Raw genomic sequence first — 7,437 nt, forward strand, 5'->3', positions numbered from 1 at the left:
GTTGAGGCTCTATGATATTGTTCAGAGCACAGTGTTGATAGATACGTCGGGCTACACAGGATGTGACCAATTTATACAAAGTTGGAAGACAAGTAATTGGGCGGTATTTGGCTGGATCTTGGGTGTTATTTTGATCCTTCGGTATTAAATAAGTGGTACCCTGAGTTAGGAATGCTGGTATATCCTGCGGATTAGAAATAACATGATTAATTAATGTTGATAAGCATTCATGAACACTCCAAAACTTCTTGAGCCAAAAGTTTTGAACTCCATCTGGTCCAGGAGATTTCCAGTTATGAAGCTCTTTGATGATATTTGAGACTTCTTCAGTAGTGAAGGGTTCGTAAAGGGTAGCAATGTAGTGTTGGCAGTTCTGTGTCGTATCTTCTATCCATCCAGCATTGTTGTTAAGAGCAGCTGGTGTGGAAAGTTGATTTCCCCAAAACTCATGAATTTCTTCTTGGCTTGGGTAAGTCTTATCGACACGTTCTACAGTGGAATTGAGTTTTCGATAGAACGCCTTCTCAGAACTCTCAAAAAGAGCATTGTCGCTTTTGCGGTTGTTACTAACTTTGTACCTCCTTAGTCGCCCTGAATAAACGGAGAGTTTTTGTTTTAATGTATCCAGACACTGATGGGCTGTGTTGTTTTCTGTATCATATCTTGAGTGTCTTGCGGTACTCAGCATTATTTCTTCAGCTCTCCTGATGACTCTTGTACTTCTTACACCTCGTATGTATTCTGTGACTTGACCAATATCCCTACGCAGCAATTCAATCTTTCCGAACAGTCTTTTTTCCCAAGGTGCAATTCTGTTACCAGTTCTTTCGTTATTAGTACCCCGTCGTGTTCTGATCTTAACGCCCATTACATTAGCAATTGCTGTTGCTGCACAGTAGATTAGCATGTGCAAATATTCTAATGTGTGGGCTTCTGCGACATAATTGGGTAGGACTTCAGTGTTCACAATTTGTAACAGCGCACCTAGTTTCTTACAAGAGTTTATTCGTGGTAGCGGTGGTCTGCTAAGTGGGTTTGTTCCATTAAACTCCTGTACCGCACGTGCCATTTCGCTTACTAGGTTATCACGTAACTCGTTGTTTTCCTGCTCTGTATTGTCAGGTTGAGTTTCTTGTATGGTAAGCTCAAGAATCTGCTCATGAACTTCAACAGGGACTTGATCTTCAATTACAACATCGTTCTGAATCTCTCATTCGACTTCGCTTCTGATGGTATTGCGTCTAGTCTCTGGGATAAGGTTGTTTCTTATAATTACCCGGTATTGGTCCGATACTCGTTGCTCCGATACTTGAATATCTGGGTATGTCCTGCAACATTCGGCATACAGCTGTTGTCGGTAGCCGATTGTTTCTTGACCGAGGTTTGTCACCTTGTAGTAGAGGCGCAAAATGTTTTCATTAATGGACACAGTCCATTTCATGCGCTGCCTCGGTCGTCCCACTTGAGTGAGCGCCGGCTGATGATCCAGCGTAGCACCTTCGGCGGGTGGAGCTCTTGTTGTTGTTTGGCTCGCTTGTGGTTGTGGTTGGGCTGTAGCTGATTGTATGACAGGGGCCCGCCTCCTCAACACCCTGCCACCGACGTCCCGCATGCTGTCACGGCCAGCGCCGGCTCCAGACGTGCCCTGACGATCCCCAGGCAGCGATCCTAAACATAAATTATTAATCTCCATTCTCATGGGTGTGCATTTTATACCTACTACCAGGTGTCAGTTTTTGTTCCACGGCAAGTATTCCTGCTACTCTCTGGGTATTGGCGCTACGAATACCCAGAAAGCATCCCCCATTCGCAGGGGGCCGCGCCTGATAGAAGAACTGACAAAAAACTCCCACAGGATGTCCAAATAATAATTATTATTATTATTATGTCCAAATTTCAATTACAAATCAAATCATAACATCAACATTAAAATGGGAATAATTAAATCCTTATATTATGATAGAGCCAAAATTACTTGAGCTAAATAGGGAGAAGTGTACTTTTGAAGTGTGTAAATTAAATAATTCCTAGCTGAGTGCTTTCGGCTTATAAAGCCATCTTCAGGGCTATGCTACAATGAAAAGGTCTCTAATCAATAATTGATTTTAGAATTCAAAAATTGTTCCATCAATTAAAAAAAAATAAATAAACTGTATAAGAAATATAAGTATTTTTATATCGTACACGGGATCCATCTCTCTTCATAGTGGTATTTTCAACCTTTTGACGTGAGCTAAACTTTTGAATTCAAAAATCAATTATTCATTAGAGACCTTTTCATTGTAGCATAACTCTGAAGATGGCTTTATAAGCCGAAAGCGCTCAGCTAAGAATTATTTCATTTACACACTTCAAAAGTACACTCCTCCCTATTTACCTGATGCGGGAGCACGCCAAATAGAATTCTATTTTGCTGACGTCACAAAATAGAATTTCATAATGAGAGAATCGACGGTTGCTAGGCAACGTGACGTCACTAAAATAGAATTCTATTTGGCGTGCTCCCGCACCTGTAGTCATAAGTGTGTACAAAACTATTTCAGTCTTTACATTTCCAAATTACTTGTTCTAATGAAAATTCATTCTTAGAAGAAAAACAATTGTTAACATCTGTTTTATTAAAGAATGATTATCCTTTATCGTTTATAAATAAGGAATTGTCAAGATTGGATCGAATGGAACAGAACAACTTAGAACGGGATCCTATAGCATTCACAAGAAATAATACAAGGAAAATATAAATATCATATAAAAGGACTATATCTGAGAAACTTAAAAACAATAGGAAATAAATTCAACATTTCAACAACATTCAAAACAACAAACACATTAAGATCTATTATATCTAAAACTAAACCTAACAGTCAACAAGAAAGAACAAAGAATTGTATTTATAAACTACCTTGTGAATGCGAACAATTTTATTTAGGTGAAACATCAAGACCATTAAACATTAGAATAAGTGAACATCAGTCTTATATTAAAAATAGAGAATTTCATAGATCTCAAATATGTCAACAGGCATGGGATAATGAACATAGAGTTCAGTGGAGAGATGCAAGTATAGTCCTGAAAGAAACAGATGGTAAAAAGATAAAAATCAAAGAAGCTGCTCTAATTATGCTAAATGAAACCAATTGTGTCACAAATTTCTCGGTAGAATGCAGTAGGATGTGGTTACCCATACTAAAAGAGGAAGTTAATAGAAAGAAAATACCACGATTAGTAAGTCAATAACATATCGAGTTAGTACATATTTTATATTTTAGTATTATTTATATATCTACGTATTATTAATATTATTTATACATAATTTAAAATAACATATATACATATTAAGGTCAGAATTTGGTATTAGTTTTGAGAGTTAACTAAAGTAAGACCTAATACTTACGATGTCGAGATAGTATCACGAGGTTTTTGCTTGTTTTCCCTCGTGATTTACTATGAAATCTCTAACCCGAGAATTTTACTGTCACCTATGCATGTGGTTGTCTTTTTAAAGATAGATCACATGCTATGATTTTTTTTGTGACGGATATTCTTGAGTTGGGGTTGATTTCATGTAATCGAATTAACTATCTTTCAGTAAAGTCGTCCCAGGAACGCAACTCATAAATATTGGCAATATCATTTTAAACTCTTCTACTTTAGAATGTTTAATATATGTCTGAATTGCCGATATAAATAAGTCAGATTAAATAAATTATTAGAAGAATTTTTTATTAAGCAACAACATTTTTGTTTAATTCATTAATAATTTTTGTAGGTATTTTGACAACGGCATCCGATTTGGACGTAGAAACGTTAATAAAATAATTTTTTCAGTAAAATTGTGGCTTATTTCCCATTAAAAATAGTTAATTTCAATACTTTTCGAGTTATTTTCTACTATTCAACTACATTTTCAGATAATTTCTCGCAAATAAGTCAAAAAGTAAATATTTTATAAAAAAAATGTTCTGAACAAACTAGTTTGGCCTAGGCCAAACTAGTTTACCCTGATATTAATACGGACACTGCAGGACCCACTACTAGTACGACCTAGTACCTATAAACATTAGGTATATGTAGTATACCTACAAAGCCAAAATAAATAAACTGAATAAAATACTCTGTAAATGGAAAATAATCATTTTTATTAAAACGATCATGATTTGTCGTTAAACATCATATTATCATATTATAAAAAATTATCAATAGGTACCTCAAGTGTAAAAAATTATTTATTTTTCCATAGAGTGTTCTGGTGACACTTAGAATTGCGGAGTATCATTGCCTTTTTGCACTTGTATCTGTTTGTGGTACAGTTTTTGTTCCGGCTGCATTTGACAAAACCTTGTCCGATCCAACTGGATCTCTCGTAGCTACAACCCTTAGCGATGTTTTAGAGATAATTATTTATCCAACTTTTTGGGGTATTAATGTCTCTGTCCCTTTCAGATGAGAATTCGACATTTGGCATCAAACTTTTTTAGAGGTAGTAGATATAAACTAGGGCTCTGAAATATCGTTAAGGGTTGCAGCTACGAGAGGTTCAGTTGGATCAGGACAAGGTTTTGTCAAATATAGCTGCAACAAAAACTCTTCCACAAACAGATGCAAGAGCAGGGGCGTAACTGAGGCCCCCGCAGCGGGAAGCTTGCGGGGGCCCCAATCGAGCAAGGGCCCCATCTTGTCGTCTGATATTATGTAAAAATCTGTTAAAGGTATATGATTTTACTTTGTGTGTTTAAATTTAAAAACGTAAATTTCTAAATAGGCGTATCTGGCAAGTGAATCATATCATATCTAGAAACTTAATCCTTTCCGGTCTCACGAACTTTTATGTGTGACGACAATAAACTATAATGCTTTGTATGTGACTATTGAAAGATTTGAGAGTTGTGATTTGCCGAATTTTAGAACAATATTTCTAAATCTAGAAATGGGTTTTCTCTTTAATCTTTACCTACGTTTAGTATTTCGATACAATTATCCAGAGGATGCCAGAGGCGTAACAGAGGCCCTCGCAGCATGAAGCTTACGGGGGGCCCCAATATGTCAAGGGCCCCATCTTGTTGTCTAATATATGTAAAAATGTGTTGTCGTACTATTTCCATACATACGTCTTTTAAGCAGTGCAGTATTGAAAATGAAGTTGTCCATCCGAGTTAATAAAATTGTAGATATGTTCGCTGATAGTAGATAGTGCACGAAGAAAGTTGTTCATCTCATAGAATAATACTAATGTAATCATTTAGTAATTTTTGTTCTATTTCATTCTATACCAATAAGGATGAAAAATGTAAGTCGTCATAGACAATGCATGAATACCGAATACACCAATAGCTCAGTAAATGACAGTTTTAAAGTGAAATTATCAGCGTCACGAGTGGTTGACAGCGTAGTATTTGCTTCACAATTTGGATTTAGGTTCTAGTTACACTCCAGTTCAAAGTTAGATTTATGCCGTTGGTTGCTTTTACTTCGGGGGGTGACACCCCCGTTGGGATGAAAAACATACGTTTAAAATAAGTCCGGAAATGTATAAATTGACTAATTATAAGCAACTTTTGTTCTATAGAGTTTCTTTATCTATGTTAATACTTTTCAAGTCTTTTGCGACTAAATGTTTATTTTTCAACAAAAAAAACAACGTTTTCAGACGGGTTTTTGGCAAATAACTCAAAAATAAGTATTTATCGAATTAAATATTAGATATTGAAAAAATATTTGTAGCAAAAATGTAGCTTAAGATACAAAAAAATGGTCTACTTATTCATGAAGTCTATCGACACAGTAAAAGCACAGTTGAAGCTCATGAAAAATTATTCTTATTCGCCCAATTCCAAATCGAACATTTCAATTGAAGCAATTTTCGGCAAAAACTCATTAAAACTTTTTTTAAATGTTTCAAAAAAAGCTTTATTTTTATTTTTTATAAAAGCTTCTAGCACCAAAACTACATGAGTTACGCTCAAAATAAAGTTGGCCTCTTTTTTGGTAAAAAAATCGTGAAAATCTCCCTATTTCGCACCCCAAATAAAATTTATTATTAGCGCTTTACAATTTACTTTAAATAGATATTTATTGTTTATATGATCTGTAAGACTGACCGGTTCGCAGTTCTTATTTTTGAAAAAAATTGGTTTCATAGCAAAAAAGTTTTTTATTTTGGAAAAATGCCTTTCTTTTCAAAATAACTTAAAAAGTATTAGTGATACGAAAAATCTCAAAGAGTAAAGAAATGTAGGTCTTGCTTTTATAAATATTTTGGCTTTGTTTTATTTTTCTGTAAGACAAAAATTGGTTAAGATATGACTGTTTAAAATTTGCATATACCCGTAATTAGGGACTCGTTCAAGCCCTTTCAACTAGAACCCTTTTAAAAATAAGCACTTTGAACCGGTGAAACTTACAGGTCCTATAAAAAAGTTAAGTAATTTGTAAGGCGATAATGATTAGTTTCATTTGGGGTGCTAAATAAGGGGAGATTTTCACAATTTTTTTTACCAAAAAATAGGATTAACTGTATTTTGAGCGTAACTGGCTTAGTTTTGATGCTAGAAACTTTTGTAAAAAATAAAGCTTCTTTTAAACACTTAAAAAAGTTCTAAAGAGTTTCCCCGAAAAGTATTTTATTTTTTGGTTATTTCACGTTGAAATATTCAATTTGGAATTTGACGAATAAGAAAAACTTTTCATGAGCTACAACTTTTCTTTACTGAGTCGACAGACTTCATTTTTGTTTAATTTTTTTTTATAAGCTACACTCACCGGCAGAGAAAACGGGCACCCCAAAAAAATGGGTCATTTTTAATGTCTTATATTTCCTAAATCTGATGTCCGATTTAAGTAATTTTTTTAATATGTTATAGCCTTATTCTTTATCAATATCGCTGTAATAATATTGTTGCTAGACAGGTACATTGTCATTGTATACAGAGTGTACGAATCAAACTGTGTTTTTTTCTTAAACTTTGGAACACCCTGTGGAATGTTCTAGCTTTTATAAAATAGTAAAATTAAAACCCAACTATAGCCACATATTTTCTTAACATTCTGTTTTTTTATTCATTCGCTTATGTTGGATAATAAACAAGTTAGGCACTTTAACAACTACCCCTGTTTTTCGTCAATACAGGGTGTTTTTCAATAAGTACGGCAATCTTTAAGGGGTAATTCTGCATGATAAAATAATGACAGTTTGCTTTATAAACTTATGCCCGCAAATACTTCGTTTCTGAGATAGGGGGTGTTGAAATTGTTCTTACAAACTGACAATTTATTTATTTGCTCTAAAACGGTTTGTGATATGCAAATGAAATTTGGTATATTTTAAGAGCATTATTGCGCATTTTTTGGCATACAATTAAGAATTTTATATTCACCATTGGCGTGCATACGGGATATATCTAAAATATTTATACCCGTATGCACGCCAATGGTGAATAT

This window comes from Diabrotica virgifera, chromosome 1, assembly GCF_917563875.1.
Source record: "Diabrotica virgifera virgifera chromosome 1, PGI_DIABVI_V3a".
NCBI lineage: Eukaryota > Metazoa > Arthropoda > Insecta > Coleoptera > Chrysomelidae > Diabrotica > Diabrotica virgifera.